The sequence below is a fragment of the Syngnathus floridae genome, chromosome 2 (genome assembly GCF_059516105.1).
Source record: "Syngnathus floridae isolate MCC-2025c chromosome 2, RoL_Sflo_1.0, whole genome shotgun sequence".
Classification (NCBI taxonomy): domain Eukaryota; kingdom Metazoa; phylum Chordata; class Actinopteri; order Syngnathiformes; family Syngnathidae; genus Syngnathus; species Syngnathus floridae.
In genome coordinates, this window is record NC_142414.1 from 11,473,174 (window position 1) to 11,495,882 (window position 22,709).

Genomic DNA, 22,709 nt, shown 5'->3' on the forward strand with positions numbered 1-22,709 from the left:
TTTTTTTGCCTTTTTCTGCACGAAGGTATGGCTCCCAGGCAGACAGAGAGTCAAAGATGGAGGTGGAGTTACGGCAGCTTGATAAAAGATGCGCAAGAAGTGCTCACTGGAAGAATAAAGGAAGCATGCGCAGCACTGTATATAGCCTCGCACATCCATCCATCGCATTGTGCCAGCCTGCACCTTCATCTCTCAAACTTCAAGGCGGCGAGGAGGGAAAACATGTCAGAGACTGGGGGTATCATCCTGGGCGGCCGGCGTTTCCGTCTCCGACATGCACAACAAATAGACGCAATCACGAGGCCGTGCCTGAATGACAGATGATCGGGATTGCCTGCCAGCGCCCACCACTTCGCCTACTCTGCGCCAGCCTCTCATCTCAGAGCTGATCTGATTTGAGCCATTAGCATTCTTTTCTCTGTGTTGTTCATACGACTGTCAGGCTCGGCGGCATAACCTCAGTCTGACGCGGTTGAACTGTCGCCTGGGGGCCGGGGGCCTCACCTGAGAAGGCTGACAGCTGCCTGCATAATCAGCCCCTCTGCTTGGATGCTGCTGATAGGGCCGAACCAGAGTGCAGGTGAGGGCATGAGAAGGGGTTAGATCGGAGAACGGGTTTGTCAAGACCTTGTTCTCGTCATCAATTTCTAGAATAGCCAACAATACTTATTAGTACTTCTATGAGAAAATGTACTTTTACCTCCGTTAAAAAACATGCACGTGATAATATCAAAACACTGAATTAGCAAAGTATTAAGCAAGCTGAGGAGCCATCGAGGCACACCTGGAAACGACATGAACCGATGGAGGGATCCGATTGGTTGACGCAAGCAACAGGAGGACGAGGCAACAACCAAATGTGCATACAAGGCATGAACATAGATGAAATACGAAAAAAGAAGACATTACGTCAAAGAAAATGAAATCTAATCAAAGCAATACAAAAGTCCACACAAACACTGAATGAGGTTGTGGTGAGAGGACATCTTGACAAAAGCACAGATGTCATCATTACAAAATTAACTATTAAAAAAATAAACACTGAGCTATGACTTCCCTCTTACTCCTTTAAATGAGTGACGGAGGAGTGGAAGGGTGTGTGTGTTTATTTAAAAAGAATCAGAAGGGTGTACCTGCAAAAGAGACGATCCTTTTCAATCCACAGAGCTCTCTCTTTTATTTCTTTTTCCTTTCATAGCTTCTTGGGTTTGGACCTGTAAAGAAAAAAAAAACAGATTACTTCATTCCATTACAGTAAAATCAATTTCAAAATGTGCTTGGGATCCTCCGGCCCTGCCCTTGACCCTTTGACCCTGACACCACATTTTGAATGGGTGGCTCAACCCTAAAATAGATCTGTCACATTTCACATGTCGGTGTTGCTGTCCCCTTCGCTGACCCACCCTGACCCAGACAGCGGCCTCTTTGTTCGCTTCTGTTTGCTCTGGAGTCAACATTGCACGTCAGGCAGGGCCCAAGCAAAACCTCTCCAGTTTTTTGAAACCGTGCCTCTGTCCACCCTCAAACCTCATCCCATGTTCCTTTTCCCTTCTCCCATTTTTTCCTCATTCCTCTTCATTTTCATTCCTTGCCTTCCTTTTTTTTCCCATTTTTATTCCAAACGTACTCACTCTCCCGTGAGATCAATTTACCTGAGTATGTGGTCGAACCTTTTCTGCCTGACGCGGGACTCATCTGGATGACACTTTTATGGAACGGTCTCTCCTGTCATTCACCAGTTCTTCATCTGTGGCGTCAAGCCTTGCAGAAACTTTCTGGCTCCTGACTTATTTTGAATTCAATTAAACCTCCAGAGATTCAACTAACTTTCAAAAAGATAGGGAGAATAACTCTCTGTCGCTTTCATTTGTCAGAACTGCATCTGTTCCACCTACTCATTTTTCCTCTTTTCATCAATTCTTATATCCTCTATCTTTTTCTCTCGCTTCCTCACTGCCAACTTAATTTCATTTGGTCCACTTTTTTTTGTGCCTGAGCTGTCATTCCCAGTCCTCCTCCGAGGTTCTTCTCCACAGGCCATGTAACCTGTGCATGTTACCGTGGAGGGCTAGAGCAACGCTGTTGGAAATGGACTAAAAGCTTCACAAGCTATTGGGAATGGTTACTTGAAATCATCAAATCTTTCTCAAACCAGACATACTCCATCAATAACACGGCTCATGTCAGAGAATATCCTAGGATACAAATCATAAGTCATCTCTGGGCTCTGTCTGTGGATCCAGGACAAATACAGGTGATTGAATTTGAAGCCTGTGTGTGTTTTATGGTATCCAAACCATGACAGGTGGCTGGCTCTTCTTTTTATAATTATTTTTGCTTGACTGAGTGAAACTTGTGCAATGTAGCGTTCTGGAACTTGAATGCCATGAACACGTGTTTTCTTTTCTTTCAATACAGGCCTGCAGTAGTTTTGGTAAGTCTTTGGCCTTTTGTAAGTGCATCTTTGGTAATCTTTTTTGTTTTGTTCTGATTTGTTATGTGGCTGCAGGCTATTCAACCTGCACAAGGAGTGCAGTGGACCTTTCTCGAGTTCACTGTCAATTGTCCGGTATATTGATGAATTAAACGATGGAAGTCGCTACAGCGTCTTTGTCCTCTACTACTATTTCCTGTATATTCCATCAATCCGCACATGTCAGAATGTTCTGCCTGAGAGTCCTAATCAGATCAATAGTTTTATCCATTCATTTTCACCACCGCTTATCCCATTCAGGGATGCGGGGGATGCTGGAGCCTATCTCTACTGACATTGGGCAAAAGGCAGACTACATCCTGAACTGGTCTCCAACCATTCGCAGGGCAAAGAAATGATATCTGTGACAATATTCAATTTAAATAGTGTGTTTGTTAAATTCTGACTCAGTGGTTAGGATTGTGTGAGCACATCTGTCCATACATTATAGAATGACACACGTGTCCGTGCCATGGTGAGACTGTTTAGGTCGTGCCCCAGCTTGCATCGCCGCACAGTAAATCACAGCTTGAGTTTTTAACGTCTTCTCCAGCGTGCCTGGGAGAGTCATTAACACACACTAGAATTATAGAACACCCTTCAGCAACTGTACTTACAATGAGTGTGCACGTTGTCTCATGTGAGTATATGCTGTTTTTTTTTTAAAGCCATCAGTGCTGGGTTTCCTTTGTTTGCAACATTTATAATTGAAATACCCCAAAGTCTTGCTTTCACTTCCTTTGTGTTAGTGCGTATACAACCCATGGATTTAGTGATTAACATACATTTGACTGCCATTTAATTTTGTGCCGCACTATCATTTCCATAGAATCACATTCATATCCTATTATTAGGCCGGACCCTCTCGGGATGGTTTTAAAGGGTTATGCTCTGGTAAAGGTGGGAGGGCAATAGCCCTGCCTCCGAGTTGACATGGTTATTGAGGCAGCTATAGTGCCTTGGGGATCTATTTTGCAGGGAACAGAGAGCAGGTCCATCATCTTTCACAGTCAAATTCTGCAGATGATGCCGATAAGGTCAAAGCATCCGTCACGGTGCCCATCACACTTAACACACTTTACATCAGCTCTCGGTGGCCTTACATTCCTTAAACGTCCATGCTGTCTGCGAGGTGGTCCAAAGTGCTTTCTGGTCATTATCTGCTGCTGCCTGGTGTGCTTTGCAATATGTCAGGCTACGTCAGACTGTCTGATGTCAGATTTCAAGCATGTCTGCAGACACTATGTCCATATTGTATATCGTTGCTGTATTTTTCAAGTACTTTTTTTTTCCCCCCACATATTAGTTTTTTAGGCAGTATAATGATGCGAGTTTGCAATAGCAAGATAAGGTGATACAACTTGAACAAAGTGGTGCCTGGGAACTCAAAAGAAGCTGGGATTTTTTTTTAGTTCTTGTAATGTTGACATTTTGACAGTTTGAGGTTTGCGACAGTGTATACAGTATATGTATATAGTATATATAGTGTATATATATATATACATATATATATATATATATATATATATACACACAAACACACACACACATATATGCAGATCATATATATATATATTATACATTATTTTTCTTTATATATATATATAAATCAATCAAATACATCAAATACATATATAAATATTTCAATTTCAAATTCAATTTCAAAGATCATAAACATCATGAAGGAATATAGAATATTTCTCTATTGTTGATCAGCTCTCTTAGTGCTCCGAAACAGTTAACTGTTAGAGTTGGGCAGAGCGTTAAAGGAAAAGCTCAGTTTTAAACTTTGGCTGTTGAGGCTTTCATGGAAAGAATGTTTGTTGGTGTGGACTTGTTGATATTAGGTGAAAAGACTCTTTTTGGCGTTTGGCCACAAAGGCCTAGTTTTGATATATTTAGCTGATGCTCCTGTTTGGCATTCATATGGAGCGCTGCGAGCTCCTGAAGGGTTAAGTGACTCGGTGCTGGGGCCGTGCAGCCCCAAGGCTCTGGGAATTAAGCCAGATCCACTCATAAACATGGAGCGCTTTAAGTGTGTGCGTTTGTGTGTGTTTTTGTGTGTGTGCGTGCGTGTGTGAGTGAGTCCGTGCCAGGGACAGCCCAGTGACTTACTGAGTATAACCCTGCCCCCATGGTGAAAGGAGAGCAAAATTTTAAAGAGACACAAGCTATTGAAGTTGTGAATAAGTACGTGTGCATGTGTGTGTGTGTGTGTGTGTGTGTGTGTGTGTGTGTGTGTGTGCGTGCGTGTAGAATACGTGCATTTTCGAGCAATGCTGACTGAAGTACGAGAGGAGGCGCTGTAGAGTTTCACTCACTCGCGCAAGCAGTGATGGATGATCACACAGGTCTCACATCCTGTGGAAAGATGTCAGTCCTCTGCCATAAGGACTGCTGGGAAACTAAGGGGCCAGTGTGTGTGTGTGTGTGTGTGTGTGTGTGTGTGTGTGTGTGTGTCGCATTAAAACTCATGCACACATACACACTTGAATATCCTCTCATTTTCGAGCAGATTAACCTGAGCAACCATGCGAATGTAATCAGTGAGTGCGTCATTTTAAATATGACATCCAAAAAAGGCTGACTTTAGGCTCACTGTGACCTACCCAGCATGAAAATAAAATCAAACAGCATTTTGTGTTTTTCGTCAACTCTACCCCTTTGTCTTCTTCATCACACGTGTACACACACACACACACACACGCACACGCACTCACTTACGGCAAGCGGTAGTGGGCCAGCTGAGTCACGTCTAAGTGGAGTGGATTGTGACTGCAACTCACACTTACATAACCTCTGTCTCCACATCACTGTCATTAGAGAGGTGTGTGTAACAATCACTTCGAGTACTCTGAAAGCAAAGGAGACCAAGGAAGCTTCTCGATTCTCGAAGTTTGTTTGCGGTTCAAAACACACGCATGTGACTTATTTTTTCATCTGTGCGCTGATTTCTTGTAACTGTGTTTTTTTTATCAGCATATTATGAGCTCTGCTTATCTGAGGAGGTGATGAGGGAGTTAAGTTTCTCAGCTCCTCTGACTGAGGGAGTCGACATTCTGGCAACCTTTGTGTGCGTGTGCGTGTGTGTGTGTGCGCGCGCATGGATCCTACAATTTGGCAGTCTCCAGTTTATACAGATGGAGCTGCTCTCGTTGGATAAACCGCAGAAATTCCTCCCACTGTCCAAGTTAGCACTTCTTAGGGAAAGAGCCCGTGTATGCCCTCCACCCGCATGCCATGTCGTTCCCGCATTACTCACCTTGCCTCTCCTCCCTCGTGCTCCCCGTACGGCCTTATGTCTATCTCTCTTCCCAGAATAAATTCTTTGCAAGTGCTCGAAGAACCTCGCGTTGTCTTCAGCCATGTTTCTGTCACTCGATGCTGTTGGGTTCAGCTCCTCGTGTTATGGCTCTCAGTGGTACATAGAGTGACATCATCACACTGTAACACCAAAAATGAATTCAGCATAGTATTTGGTTGAAAGGCGCCCCAGTGTGTTTTTGCGTGTGTATGAAATGGACTTAACCAAAATCAAAATAGAATATGCTTTCAGCGCTTAACATTTAATACATTTTAAAGACTTGACTTGGTTTTTTGCTTTTTGTGTACTTAATCCCCTGTGTGAGTTTCCTCCCACAATCCAAAAATGTACATGTTTGGTGAACTGCGTTGGCCCACTTGTGTATTTGAGAGTGAGTGGCTGCCTGTGGCCTGCAATTGCCTGGCAATCATTTCGGGGTGTCCTGCCCAAAATCAGCTGGAGAACGCTCCAGCTTCCTCATGACCCTGAAGGGGATAAGTGAAAGAAAACAAATGGATGAATAGACATCCAAAAACAAGAAACAAAATTGGCTTCGAACCTTTCTCCGCAAACCACAATAACTATTTGTAATAATACATTGTGTATTGTTTCTTTATATCAGTCCCATCGAAACACAAAAGTTGTAATGCTCTCTCGATCCACCCTTTAGTTATTGGACCTCTACATTTGATATCTAAACTGGAGAGAAAGTGTGACAAAAATGTATTTTTAATCATATTCCTTTACTGCTGAATGTTTTTTATCAAGAATGACTCAGAGTGTTATTTTTTTCCTCATCGAAACACACAGTGAAGCAATGCAGAACACAGCATGAGTGTCCTCTGCCCTCCCGCCTTGACCTGGCTCTCATCCGCCTAACCCTCGCTACAAATCTGCACAAATGATCACGCCAGTACTTGATCTTCACTACAGAGTGAGCGAAATAGTGACAAATGTTTTTCTTTCTTTCTGAATAATGACACAGCCACTGCTTTTGTCATTAACCTCGCTACCGCCAAACCCGGCCAACTTATTAGCTCATGCAACTGTTTTCAAGGCTCATTCGCTGCGTATGAATGTTGCTGTGAAATGTAATATGATGATTTCATTGATAGCTTTATATTGGATTGGGCTCCACATCTGCAGCATGAGTCACAAGGGATCTCAGTGTTAAAAGTATTTCTTTTTTACTCTCCTATTAGGTTATGTGCTATGAGTTACTTGTAAAACGGATGTTTCCCTGCAATAAACCAAAGCAGAGTTTGATTTAGATGTCTAAGCTAACAATGCTATTGGGGTAAACGAAACATCAAGCTGAACAAATGTCTCTCCGGGGACTCTTTGGTCTTAGCACTGGCCAAAATGATTGTGAGCTCTTCCGGCTTTCATGCTTATCACAAATGACCTAATTCCTTGCCAGCAGTGTTTTCGATGTACTTCAGCATGTGTTTACCAGTGGCACACTGCCTCCCCATTAAAGCTGCCGCCCCTCCAGCGCCTGAGGCTGCAGCCCGCTTTAAGACACAGGATATGGACTCTGACCATGGCGTCCAACCTCTGCTTGTAGCCACATGGTTCCTACCTGTAAACGCTGCTTTATCCACCCCTTTTTATCCGTTTAAGTGCTTGTATGCCTCCGTTTCCTCTCTTTTCCCGTGCATGCATGGCTGTCAAGGCTGGTGAGCACAAAAGTTGGACCATTTCACTTTTTTTTAGAATAAGGTTTAATTGCTGTTCTTCATAAGGTTTGTGAAGAGGGTCATGGGCAAAGTAGCATTTCTTTTTTGGAGATCCGGTATCTGAAAGGTAAATGGTCTCGTTTTTCAATGAGTGTTGGCTCTCAAAGTGCTTCACTTTCTCATTTACCTGCTACATAATGACGCAGCATCAGGAGCAACTGGGGGGTCAGTATCTTACTCAAGGATACTTCACCATGGTCACAATGGCTGAGGAGTGGGGATTGAATCCAAACCTTTGCATTGGGCTATTATTTATTTATTTATTTATTTATTTATTTATTTATTTATTTATTTATTTATTTATTTATGTATTTATTTATTTATTTATTTATTTATTTATTTATTTATTTATTTATTTGAATTACATACTGTGGGTGCTCAAGTGTTTGTGTCCGCTGTCTATTTACAGGATGTGGGTTTCTCTCAGGGTACACTTTTGAAAAACATACATGTCGGTTGGTTTGGTTACAGACTGAATTCAAAATGGTCTGTCACTGTCAAAAGTTGTGAAGGGTAGCAAAACAAGATGAATTGTACTGTTTGGCTTTTCAGCGCCCTTTTTTGGGGTATGTGTATGCATGTTAGCACCGGATGTAGTTAAACATACTGCTCTGTAATGATTGGTCGGCAGGGAAGTCTTACGTCAATGTTAAATTTAATTATACAGTCCCTACGAAAGATAAAATACAAGTATGTCTTCTAAATATGACACACGCCACACAGAGTTGTTCACAGCACTGCAAAATATGAATGATTTAAAAATAAAAGCTGAGTACTGTATACAAAAACGAGGCTTGAAAATATAAAATCAAGCAATTTTTTGCGCTCCCAGACACTTTGGGTGTGTCTGCCTAGTGTGCTGCAACTACACCCTGCTCAACTGTTAACTGTCAGTCAAATATCACTACTTGTCCTGGAAAAGATGGACACTACTTTGTCTGGCATTTTTCTCTTACCTACACATGAGAAAATGCATCCACTTAAACCTCTGATGGCTGGATTATATCCCACAATGTTGAACAGTTGCACAATCGGTAGTGGAAGGCGATCACCAAGTTCCCACCTCGCATTGGTTGTCAAATGAAGTCTTATAGACAATGAACTGCAACCTTAAAACTTAATTTCCACAATGAAGTACTACACAGGGTAGATCTGTTTTTAGAACCAAATCTCAGAATACACTTTGCAGGATCTTTATTAGAAAGAACACAAATTGATAATAAATGTTGCTCTAATGCTACACAATATTCAGAGTTTGATGTAGCGGTCGTCATTCGGCTTACACAGTGGAAACACACGCTGGGCTAAATATTTCCGAACCATTTCATGGCCAACGAAACTTGATGGAATTGCGGCTTAAGTGTTTTGCCATTAATTTGCAACACGTTTCCTTCATTTCTAAGTGACAAAATGACACCACATGTAATAGCTGTAACCGGAGGTGTGCAGTTGTATGGGGAGTTGAGTCTCGGTGGAGATTTTTGCTCCACTGAGTTCCATTCCAGTTACCAGGGCCACAAGGAAGTGGAAAATTGCGTTTTCTGATAAAGGACCAAGGGGACAAAGCTTTCAACACCCTGCTAGCCAGAAAGTGTAGTATGTGGCCAATACGACTCTGAAGAATTGTAATGCACCATTAATGAATGCAGTTAAAGAAATCCCCCACCCTTCCGGGATGCTTTTTCTAGCTCCCCCACCCGTCACCCTTCTACCCCGAGGCCAGCGCTTCGCAGCTCCCCAGAATGGGGTCATTAGCTGGGTGCTAATGGTTTCAGATTTTCTAATTGAATGGGAGCCCATTGATCTGTAGGTAGAGAGAAATGGTTCTTTTCATTGCCTTCAGTACGGGCTAGAACAGCATTTGTCTCCATTCAGCATGAAAGGCCGACGGAGAGGTAAAGTAGATGCAGGTGAGGTGGGCACACACGTGTGGTGACCGCCAAAAGAAAGTGAGAACGCCTGTGTGTCTACAAACACACTCATGCACGGTTGTCTGCCCTGCGAAGCCCCCGGGCTTCCATTCTGACACAAACGCACTTTAATCTGTGTTCTCCCTCCGAGTTATCCCAGCGAGCGGATTTGCTCCTCATGTCTTTTTAAACATTACAAAAACAAGGGGGCGCCTCAGGCATCAAGGGTCAGCGTGGCTTAGTAAAGATGTCAGCTGTCGAGCAGCCTGTCAGTTGAGGTGTGCATGGCAGAAACCTAACGTCTGTGACGGTAAATTCGAGATCGGCTACGGTGAAGTCACACTTGTGACTTTTATCTAGCTGCTGTTGATTTCTGTTGCCTAATTTGCTCCTTTGTATTACTCAGATAAATGTAATGGAGGGAGGAAACGGTCAGAAGGACAATGTTCAGAAATAAACCACTTAATCATCGCTTTCAAAAGAATTTATCTGCTTTTTATGTACATGCACTAAACTGAAATGTCAGTTTAAGCACTTCTAATTTATCAATGCCTGAATTCAATTTCCCCAAAAAAACAAATTGTTATTACAAACAGTCAAGCAAAATGGATATTCAGCATATAGTCAGTAAAATACATAATAGCAACGTAGTATTTGTTTATTTTATTTGTATGAACTTGAACCCATTTCACTTCAGTGTTTGTGTCTGAGAGAAAAGGCCACCTGCTTCTGTTTATCAAGTTGGAATTCACTGTAAAAAATGACAAGTTTTTTCCTTCCCTCCCTCCTCAACACCAAACACACGCACACACGCACACACGCACACAAAACCCATAATTATCCAGAGCGCCAGCTTGAGGAGGCTTACTGTAGCTACTTGTTGAGTGTATTTTACAGCAGTGTGAGTCTTTGTTCTAAATGAGGCTCACTGTCCTCTGGCGTCAGTTGATGCTCGAACCAAAGTCTAGCATATAAATTTATCGAGGAAAGCACACTCTAGATTAGGGATGGGCAACTTGATGATGGCGGGAGCCACAATGTTTTTATCAGTGCGATTCGAGGCCACATAGGATCACATACTTTTTTGTATGACGAAAATTATATTTTGAATATGGACAAAATACAAAAAATGTCTGGGGGGGGGTCAATTAAGAAGAGTATGGTTGACCAGTTGCCCATCCCAGCTCAATGTACGTCCCGTTTAAAACCATCCTTTGTGTGCTTGGTGACATCATGTCTAGGAAGGATTCTTTAATAACATATCTCGCTCTGCAGATGATCTTTAGATAAGTAGTGTGTGAGAGCACATGTGCAGGCAATTGTGTGTGTATAATATCCCTTCCGTCACTGCACGCATTTGTGTGCGTAAGTCTTTGCATGGCTCACTGACTTTCGTGTATATTTATACCTTTTGAAGGACGACTGGTCAGGAGAACCACTTAAGGTCTTGACTAGACTCTTGATCAAATTGTTTTGAGATACAGGGAGGCACATTGTAAGTGTTAATTGGCTTCCAAAAACATGTTCCCACAAAATCCAACGACCATTCAGATTTAATGGGCCAACATTTGCCAGAAAATTTTAATCTTGTTTTAAATGTAGTTTTTTGCCATCTGCAGTGCCGAAGGCTCCCGAAAAGTGGATCACAAGCAGAGAAATCACGCAGCTTTTTTTTTTTTTTTTTTTACAATATATGTGCGTGTGAATTCATTCCTACCGCCAATGTTCACTCTGTGTAGCCACCCCCGATCTTTGTCAATACACCACCATGATATTCATGATTGAATATATAGGTAGATTTGGAAAACATGTATGCACCACTAGCAAATAAATAACAGATGCATTGGTGTCTCTTCCAGCATCCTAATGTGAACATGTTCTCTATTATACCTTGAAAGCAGTAGCATCAAACCAATATGGTGAGTGAACACGAGCCAAGCTGTTCACAGGCTGATTCATGCAAGGGACTAACGACAAACATTAAAGTACGCTAGAGTCTTACAGCAAAGATGATTTGTTGCATAATGACATCAAGAAGAAAAAAACAGAGGTTCTGCCTCCAGGATGGTTTGAACATCATTTGATTATATGGAGTGGCACAAAATAGACTCTTTCAAAGAATAACCACAGTATCGGCTTGGCCGGTACAGGGCATTCTTTTGAGTGCAGCAACTCTCCAAGACGAGAACACTGAGGGGAAAAAAAAGCAGCAGGAAGAAAGGAAAATCATAAAAATGTGAGTCTGAGAAGGAATTAAGCGTGAGAGAACACAATTAGAACACACCAAATAAAAAAAAAAAATGAAGATAAAGAGCGGGTGAAGGTGAACTTCCGCACTCAGCTGGCATCGGGTCTCGCTTCTTCTCTGGAGTCTCTCTCCTATCCACTGTGACATGTGGTTTCACGGCCATTACCACATCACATTATAGTGAGATGTGCCATAATGTGAAATGTCCATATGCACTCTTCTGTCTGCTGGCTCCATAAACCACGCAAGCCCAACTGTTTTTGCTGGTGTCAGTGTACACAATTGAATCAAATGAATCTCACCACCCCCCACTTCATTTTACTGAGTGTATATCGAAAGAAACATCAAGTTAGAAAAGGCATAAAACCTGCAGATGTTAACACTTGCACATTGTGACAAACTACTTTAATCTAGTTTTTATTTTCTTGGAATCATTCATGATATTTCATGTGATTTCAAAGTGGCTGTACTGAATTTACCATCTGCGCAATATGAACTCAACCAAATTGGAATATGTATTAAACTTAAAAGAAGCGACAAACTGCGTTTGAGTGCCTTTCCATAGTGTGTGTTGTTTGCGTGTTCACGTGTGTGTCCTGGGTTGCGGAACAGAAGGTCTCCACAGGTCTTGCCTGTGTGGGTGGATTCTGGGATTCACTGTGAAATAGATAAATAAACAAAAAAATCCATTTACTTACTAGGCATACAGAGCAGTCTCTGGTCATGTGATCACAATTATTCTTTATTTGAAACTGTATAATATGTAAAAGGTGTGCAGACACCTCTGCGTAGACTTGTTAAGTTTGACTCATCTGGCCTGGTTCAGATGATTATTTTGTCTGTGTGGAGTGGTTGACAACAGGCCTTCACACAAAGAGCAAGATTGTGTCCTTCGGTTCCGAAAGTTGGAGAGTCTTTGCTGAAATCAAATTCCGCACGCTGAGCTGCAGCCAGATAAGTGGAAGACAAAGCCAGCATTATATTGTAACACGCCGTGGCCCTGAGACATTACAAGTGGACACGATGTCATTCTGCTGCAACAGTTAATGAAAGCAATTTATGAGTGATACAATTGTATTCTTGATCGGCATGTTTTTAAGACGCAGTTTGAGGTGAAAGATTATTGCACTGCAGTAAATTATCCAATTACATTTGGCTGAAAATTATTATTTATAAATAATACGTCTTTGTTCATCTTTTATACCACCAACAAGCAGTTTTTTTTTTAAATCCGAGAGAAAGCTCTTTTTTCTGAAACGTCATAGTTATAAATTAAAATAGTGCGCTCAACATTTTATAGAGCAAAAACAAAAAACGATACTAGTACATGTTATTTATGATTGGTTTTTATTATAATAAAGAACAATAATACAAATTTAGAACATTTATTAACTAGCATTACACCTATAACCAAAATAATGCTCTACTTTGACTTTGGTATCAAATATACGCGCAAGGATCTTAAGTGTGAAATGCATGATAACCTCCGAGGTTTGGTGTAGTTTGGAAGCGTATTGTTCAGAAATATTTGCTCAACTCTGTATTGAACAGAAGAGCTGATACTTTTCAGATCTATCCAGGCTGGTCTAGGACTGGTTTGGACATCACTCTAACTTCAGCAAGTTGAACTGTCATCTTTTAGATAGCAACATTGGCTTGTTTAGAGAGTGCTGATCTCCACCAGCTTGATGGTGAAGGCTGTTTTAGTGTTTCCATGACAACCCCCTCAAGCAATGGCCACTTTTCTGCTAGGTCTACCTGAGGTGAGCTTAAGGTCAGGGATTTCATAATACAATGATGCAAAGGTGTCATGCTGAGAATTGCCTTCCAAAGCAGAAAAATAAACATTAAACTGCAAGTGTTTATATAGATGTGTAATATTTAAAATGTTGGCATAAAGAGATGAACGTTTAAATGCGGCTGTCTAAGAATAGACTGTATTTCCGTTCTTCAAATGTACACCTCCCTCCCTCCCTCTGGACATGAGCTGATGAAGGGAAATAGAGGGATAATGCCGGTCGTGATCAGGAGTTGGTAGAGTGGCCCGTGATGGGGCGCTATAAATAGAACTCTCATCTTGGCTCGTGCCGCATCTCCTTGCACCTCCCGCTGCTCTGCCGTCCCGCACTTCCATGCCCCCCTACCTCCACCCTCAGCCTGTCCTTCCCCGATTCCACCCTCTGCCCGTATGTCTCGGTCCAGCCCTCGTTCCCATACAGCACCTGCTCTGACACCTCCTCTGCCAATTGGCTGATGTCATGCTTTGGTAACCGGACAGTCCTCCTCACGCTGTCCCGCTAAATGGCAGCCAATGCGGGGACATCCGTGCCTACCCCCACAAGCAGTTCCACTCCCACCTCCTCCCTTCTCAGGATGTGCACATATCACAACACTCAAGTTCTTAGAAATATACTCGGATGTTCCTACATTCTAATTGTCTAAAATTATGTTTAATGCCCAACCCCTGAATAATTTCTAACCTTTGGTCGGACCGAATATATTTACTCAATCGCTCAAGATGCGTGTTAATGAGCATCAGCCCTCTGCCTCTTTATCTCAGACTTCCTGCTTGACCTCTCATTGGCTGTGTCACTGACCTGTGACTTTGTTATTGCCACACAGGGGTCTGGCTCCTCTAAACACACTTTGCGTGCCCCCCTGTCTGTCTGTGTGTGTTTCCTGTCTGCATCATCTCTGCTTCCTGTGCACTTATTCGCTTTCATTGGGGAACTCAGCACGTGAAAGTCCTCCACTCCAAATCCACTTCAACCACTCAGGGATTAGCGTGGAGACGGCAAGACTGGATTCCCATCGGTACACAAAGACCCACACAGTCACATTCTACCTCGATGTGGCCGTTGTTTTACATATTACAAACTATTTATTGCATAAAAAAATGTAGAGGAAAGATATGCCTCTATCTCACTTAGTATCTCAGCATTCTTCATCTTGTCCCATCGTCTTTTCACTCTCTTGTCTTATGCTGTCACCTCAATGACATTTCATGTACCTGTGTGACTCTCACCTTCTGTCAATGTTTGCTTATGCTCAGCTCCACACAAACTAGGCTCAGGTCCAGCGAAGATGATCTAACATGCGTGATAGAATGATGGGCCATATTTTTAGTATTTTTCAAATGAATCTGCCATATTTATGAGAAAACAAAAACCATTGTAGTGTCTTTATTTTATGCACAAAAATAAAATGTTTTATATTAAATTATTTTATTGACACATTAAACCGCTGAACAATAAATATTTTATTGTTTCTCCTACGTCTTTTACAAACAGCGGTCCCCAGCCACCGCTGCTGGACCTGGGACATTTCGTCCCGAGCCACACAGAACGACTGAAATAAATATGATTGATAATTGAATGTGGAAGTAAGCCCACCGATTCTAAAAATGAGAAGAAAAAAACAAGAGGAACAATCCCTTTCTTCGTAAAGGGGAAAGGCCAAATGTCAAGAGAAGAGTCTACTTCCAAGAAACAGAAACCTGCATTTAAAAGTCGCCCTCTTTCAAGAATATGTTCTAGCCATCCTCAGTGGTCTAAACGCGAGATTATGATTAAAATTGTGTGCGTGGAATATGAATTAAGGAGCAAAATCCCCTCATTTTTATCCATCTCAAGGGGCGGCCATTTTGCCACTTGCTGTCGACGGAAAATGACATCACGGTACTTAATGGTTCAAGTTACGCTTCGGGTTTCATTGTCTCTCACTAACCCAAGATTGGATTGTCTCGTTCAGATGAACCTGTCCATGTCTGCTTTACTACAGAGCACAGTGAAGGGCAATGAAGTGTTGTGATGACTGCATCTCCGAGTTACGCCAACATATGCAAGCTCCCATCCAGTACAAACACACCTTCTTCTACAGGCACATCTGTGCGAGTAGTTTAGTTTTATCGATATGTGAACTGGAGTCAGTCGGGTTGAAGGCAAAATATATTTCTCTGAAATGTCAGTACGCATGGCGTCATCATGGAGGTGGAAATCATCTTGGCCCTTCCCCGATACTGGGACATGGCTGATGGACCTTTTGCAAATAGCTGTCCAAATACTACACTTTAATTTCACAGTTGTCTGAAATGGTCTAAAACCCTGGCCTACCAATTGTATTCCCACGGGAATCTAGTGGAAAATAGCATGAAAATTTAGCACTATATTCATTACAAACAAAAGTATTTGCCAAATACCGATGCCTTACAGTGCAGCCAAAAGATGAGGTCACAAACATGGCATCATTTCAAAGTGAAAGTTACAGCATACTGCATCATCATCTCAATGATTTATTTTTAGGTAAACCTAAAATACACTAGTGAGTAATCAACAGTACACGAGAAACTGTCACTCAGCTGATGTTTTGCATTGACCTGTGAGCGCAGACTTGTGATTTGAGCCCTGCATGGTGGCAGAGAACTCAACTTAACTTGCTTCACAACAAGCAGCGCTTTGGCAAGCAGACACACACTGTATTGTTGCCTTAAAAAAGTCTGATTAGCTTAATATTAACAAAAAAACAAAAAAAAAAACAATGCTAGCCTTGATAGTTGTGGTTTTAGAAGAAACTGATATTTGAATACAAAATGGTGGAGGAACATAAGACATCATATAACCATGCTCACAGCGAAATCTTTCTGAGTAGTAGAGGTAGCAGTAGTGGTTTGGGTGTAGTTTTTAGCATGGAACGGATTAATGGGATTTCCATTCATTTCTATGGGGAAGATGATTTGAGGTATGAGTGTTTACAGTTACGTAAACGTCATAGAATTTATTCAACCCTATTTCGAGACACCACTGTATATATTTCCACCGTATGATATTCAATTATGTGAGCTCAGAATATGTAACGCCGTCCAACGCTTCATCATTTTAGCATCCTGATTTTTTTTTTCTTCTATGTTTTCTAGGCATCGTCCGAGGAGATGACTCCAGCTCTGCTTAAAGGTTTGTTTTATGATATTGTTGGGGGAGTCTCTTTGTTATTAGTAATTTTCCAGCTGCATTGCCTCGTAGGCCAGATTATTTTGACGTCCAAATGAAATGAGTGTTTTCACAAGTCAGGAGTAGAGGAGCCAAATGAATGTGGAGCCACTGAGGCGTTTGTGCCTGGAGCCTCAGAGTCATTATGGCCCATTTAGAGGATCAGAGCTCTCTAAAACAACTTGTCTACATTTCTTGACTTTACCGTGGAGTCATGAGGTCACAGGCCTGAGTCAACCAGGTCTGTCTGGTTGAATCTGGAGTTAGTTCCGTTCTCTGTCATCCTCATATGGCTGTGACGGACAAGAGCTTGCAACATCATCTGCGGCCGACTGCATTGGCTATAAGAGGAGGAACCGTGAATCACAAAACATACTGTGGCCGTCTCACGCATTGCCTGCTGGAGATGTTCAAATATGTGCATGAAAACTTCAACAGGCACAAACTGAAATTCCTTTGAAAACCGCAGTCCTCACTATTTACTCGCCCCACCCTGATAGACCCTTGCAAACTGCCTTATCCTCACGAACACATTGTTAAGACACTATTTATTTGAAGGAACTGAAATAAGGCCTTCCTCTTCTGCCTTTTTGTGCATTAGAAGTACGGCAATCAAACTGAAATGCAAGTGAGCTTATCTGCCTGCCGTGTTCATGCATTTCGTGATAGTGTTGATTTCGCATGGATTTCTTCAAAAATGGCCTCTTGTGTAATATCATTTGAGCACTCTGCTTAGAAACATACTTTGCTTTCAAAAATAGAGTTTTTGTCACCACCTTGCAACATATGAAAATTACGACTTCCCTATTAACTTCTTAAGTACATTTTTACTGATTGAAACACAGACACTCAACTTGAAGTCAACGGCATCACCTCACACTGAATTTCATCCCCAGTGTTGCTCTGCCCGACCTTGACTGCAGCTATCTTCAGTTTCTGCTTGTTCTATGGATATTTTTTACATAATTTTTTTTTTTTTAGCAAGTGAAATGCATTCTGAATTGAATTCAGGTCGAGTAAATGACTTGGCTATTGCAAAACATTCCACTTCTTTATTTTCAAAAACTGTTGGGCTGCTTTCACAGTCGCTAGAGTTCTTGTTAAGCGCTGTCTTTCTAATGAATTCTGACACATGATGATCTCATTGCTCAAATCTGAATTTCCCCTGCTGATTTTGTCAGTAGGCAGTAGTTTGATTGATTCATGCCCAGCTGAGCAGCCAAGTGTCCCATTACTTTTGTACCCTTAAAATGGGGGGCACACACACAAACTGTTGCAAGTCCCATTCTGTTCACCTGAATTAGTTGTAAATCCTCTCAAATAAAAGCAGAAATTCTGCAGTTAAAGCACATCTTCCTTTCATTTAAAATCAAATACCCAGTGTATAGACCACCATTGTAGCAGTGCATGACGCAGGAGGGGCCGATAATATAATATGTGTGGGAATAATATTTTGGCTCATTTGTTGGCGCTGTTTTAGCTTTTCTAGATTATTTCATCTGCACATATTCCAATTGCTTTATTTTTGAACAATGTGTCTGCAGATTTCTTGCATGGTGTATACATTGTCTGCAAGTGGGCACATTCATGCGGAAATCAAAGTATCTTCAGGATCTCTCCAACTTGTTGTAGCCAGATTGCTCCAAGCTCCCCTGTTGTGTATTTTTAATTGTTTTTAACCTTTCTCTGAGCTTGCCTCTCCTTTGCTCATCATAACCTTTGTCATTGTTTCCATTAGTTCACGCACTTCTTTTCCTGTTCTGGTTCCGACAATGTGACTCCTCTTAGGGTCCGTCTGGTGAGAGCCGGTTGCAACAAAAGTGCTGAGTGAAATCTCTAAATTTTCCGCTGAAAGTGTGATGTGACAGCCATCAGTATATAGTTTCGATGGCGTAAGATTCGTAAACCGACCGTCTCCAAGTGACTCAGGCTTGGAATGAGGAAGAGGTCAGTTGGAGGCATGAAAAGGAAGATGAAGAGAGTCAGATGACTGAGTGTGCCTTTTCTCAGTTCCGATAAAAAGCGTTGAATGGGTGTCTTTATAGAGTCACGGCACGTTTGGTTTCAAGTCACTTTTGCAGACCATAATTCGGAAAGTAATGATTGTAAATCTTTTACATGTTTGAAATGCGCTTCCTGTAATGAAGAAAAATAACATACATGTTGAGAATGTATGCAGTTCAGGTCAGACTTTGTGTCTCTAGTCACATCTGTTTTCAGAAGCGGTTCCATCTTTTCATATCTGCGTGACTAGGAATGCCTTTAAATGCCTTTAATCTTATCATCTGAAGTTATAGACTGCCAAAACTCCACACCATTTACAACAACAAAAGCCTTGCAAATGTTGGATCATAATTTAGAATATATTTTTATAAACAAAAGGAGAGAATAAATTGAAAGTAAAAATGAACCTTTTCAACACACCTTTGAAAAAGTTAACATTCACTTTTTTTAAATGTGATGAATCAAGTAAAATTTAATTGGTACGCAGCAAAATTCTCACTAATATTCTAATTAATCAGCTAGCGAGCTACGACTACACCATGAAATAACATTTTCCTTGAAGGCCACACCATACGAGATAGCTCAGTGGTATTTGCATGTATTTAAATGAAGTAATTGGCACTAGTCAGTGGAAGCCTCTTTTAGCAAGGGGATGCAATGTCAGAGCATGTTGTCTGGACGACGCCCCCCACCCCGTTTGACCTAATAATTTTATGCCATGAAAGATGCACTTGAGATGGATCAGATGAAAGTTAGACCCCAAATTTTGAGTCTGATAATTTCATCTTTAGAACTTTGGGTGTAAAGGACCTTCAGGCTTTCAGTGTTATTTAAAATGAGGAGTTTATGTCATAAAGAACCCTTGAAACTTGAACCCCTGAATCTTGAAGTGAGTTTGAGAGCTATCTGGTTGCATGTCAACATATAATCAGGGCTCAAACAGGGATATAAAAGCATAAGAAATTAGCATGCATTTTTTTTCAGTGAGGTGTGGTTTCCTGCCCACAGCATTTGAGAGGTGCTTAATTTTGCATGTTTTTTGAAGCCCTATTTTATATATGTGGCAATTTCTTTCATTACTCAATTTGGCAGGCTTGCCAACCACTTGTCTATGGACATATATTTTCACTTTATAGGAGTTTTAGATAAATGAATAAAATAGTCGCGAAATAGAAATAAATGAACAATAATGCAAAAATAAAAAAGCCTCTTTTTTGGAAACAAATAGTTAATTGTTAAACATCACTCACACAACACAACACGTCTCATTTGTTACAAGCGAAATATTTTTGCTCAACCTTACAAAGAATTACAGTGACCAGGGAGTTTTATCCAACTGGAAATAAAACATTTGAACCATTGACCGTTATTGGCCCTCACTGAAAGAACTGTTCCATTTGTTCATTACAGTATTGTGTAATGTTGCATAGAATTCTCATACTATTGTTTTTCTTCACTGGTTCTGTTGCTAAATTAAGTTCTTTGCCCAAACACCTTTTCAAAAGTTCTGCATGAAGAGGTCAGCGAACACAAGCACTGCATTGTGCTGATCCCCGGCACAGCAGCCTCCTGGATTTTAGCTTAGTCACGATCCGAGAAAGCGCACGTGTACAGTAGTCTTTCAACTCTGCAACAATTCAGATGTGCTGAATCCATCCGATGTCAAGAGTTGCACTTCCAGCCTTTCCCTTTTTCTTTTTTACAGGTTAACTCAGCTCAAGTCATAGTCACGTTGTTTGAGTTGACTCGTCAACAGGATGCAGCCGATGCAGAAGTCAAAAAGGATCAGTGTTTCGTAACCCTCCAGATTGCTGGAGCGCTGGGCAACTTCCCATTTGAGTGGAAGACAAATGTTCAGATAGTCTTGCAAATCCAGTGCTGTGGTGGCTTGGCAAATGCTGAATGCAGATTTGTTCAGTACATTCTCCTCCCATTGCTCTCGCTCAGCATAGGAGAGGCAGGTCTTGCTCACACATGACGCAAACGCTCGTTGATTTTAATCATTATCGTCCCAGCAACCGCCTCGACTTGCATTTTATCTGTCTGTCAAAGCCAACTTGTCAGTGAAATGGCTGCTGCTTTGGCTGCATCAGTGTCCACACACTAATGCAAATTGGCTGCATAACAGCCAGATAATTGTTTGCACAATCTTGTCATGAAAGTAACTAAATGCAGAACAATGATGGCAACAAACAGACGGTGCTATTCTCAATTTTTTTCTATTGCCCGCCATGTGTGGGTGTTTAGCTCAGTGGTGGAATGACAGCACCACAAATTGCCTGGTGATGATGATTTGTTCTTCAACCAAAGCCTTGAAATTTATTTCAAAATTTCTGCTCCTTTGTCCGTCCAGTGCTTTGGAGCCCGAAAATGTATTGTGCTATAGATACCAGGGAGTTGTGTGGGAGTTGTGAATAAGGATGAATGAGACTTTGCCAAATCTAAATAAAACTATTACCGTATTGGCCCGAATATAAGATGAGGTTGTTTCATTGAAATAAAACTGAAAAAAAAGGGGGGGGGGGGCATCTTACATTCGGGGTCTAGACAAAGGCTTTTTTCAAACTTGAGTCTTGAGAAAGAGGGGGTCGTCTTATAATCGGGGTCATCTTATATTCGCGCCAATACGGTACTTCAATACAGTAGAAACATATTAGGGGTGCGACGGCCAAAATCACCACATACATTACTTGGTTTTAAGGTCACTGTTGGGTCCATGTTTGATACATTGAGTACACTATCCAGAGGTTGAGCTGCACTACTTTTATTTTTACAGCAGCCTCTGCTTATAGCATGAGGCAGTTCTACTATCACGTCCTTATCTCACTGAAGTGCACAGGTGGCAAATGTTTTTACGTCAGGGTTCGTTCAAGGTCGCACCGATCACATTCAGAGGAGCCAAATGAGGTGGCCTGGGCATCTGATTAGGATGTCTTCTGGATGTCTTCCGAATGAGGCATTCATTCCCCCAGAAGAGCTGGAAGAAGTGAAAGTCAGGTTCTCTGCATAAGCTGGTGCCCCCGCCACCCGACCCTGGAAAAAAAGCAAGTAAATAGATGGATGGTCTCTGACTCGTTTTGAGTAATTATTATAGTGAAAGCATGTTTGTTGTTGGGTCCCAAGTAGATGCACAGCATGCTCTGAGTCGGGTACAGCCTCAGTAATTACTTTGTGCTTGAGACCTAAAATAACGCAGCTGGCCCAATTACAGTCTGAGCTTCATTATATAGCCTCGCAAGACTGAAATAAAACTCCAGAGAGAAGTAAGGACATCGGCTTTCTTGCACATTTTTAGGAGGGTACTCAAGAACACCTTGTAAATTAAATCTCAGCTCCAGCTTGAATTTGTATTGGAACACAGAGAGAGAAGATTTTACATGTCGTCGGATTTCATGTTTTTTGTCATAGCCTTCATGCCGTCATGCCTGTCTTTCTTATACATGCCACTGTGGTTCCATAAATACTTAGAAAATAGTGAAATAGATCTTCTCCAGGTGGGAATTCAGCGCCTCTAAAACTTTGAGGAGTACTTCAGTTAGCGGAAGTTGACTTGACTCTTTTAGCAAAGGAAGCATCCATATATTCCCTTCCATTTCCCTCTCTTTCTTTCTCTGCCACCCAATATTTATCCTACAGACAAGCACAAACGTCACCATCCTCTTTCCCTCTCAATTCAAGGCCTCTGGTGTGGTCAGGCCCGGGTCAAGTTGGGTCTATGCAACAGAGGCTTGTTTAGGTAAGCCTCTTCAAAGCGAGTTAGTGAAAGAGCGTACTGTACAAGGGAAGGGATGTGTAAATACCAGACGGGTGTTAGCATAACACATGCTCAAACCACACATCAGTTACATGCGGCTTGCACAAAACCTTACAAATATACATGTAGCTCTTACACATCTTTACATAGAGGCCGACAAAACAAAGATCTATGTCGTTTGTTGTTCCACGGCCGCTCTCAAAGACGCAGTCCTGAACGCTCAAATTCTTGGAGTGTTTCGCCGTCGATGTGATGCTGTTTGACTTGCATCCCAAATTAGATTGACCCTCCT

The 22,709-nt window shown here is 41.7% G+C and overlaps 1 protein-coding gene across 3 annotated transcripts in view; it reads left to right on the forward strand.

The window, feature by feature from the left end:
- LOC148401755 (uncharacterized) overlaps positions 1-22,709 on the forward strand; it is a 180,809-nt gene that overhangs the window by 95,990 nt on the left and 62,110 nt on the right. For all 3 annotated transcript variants that reach the window (XR_015853260.1, XR_015853261.1, XM_088357025.1), the window contains one exon: positions 16,587-16,623. The gene's annotated coding sequence lies outside the window, so the exon portion shown is untranslated. The remainder of the gene's footprint in view (positions 1-16,586; positions 16,624-22,709) is intronic.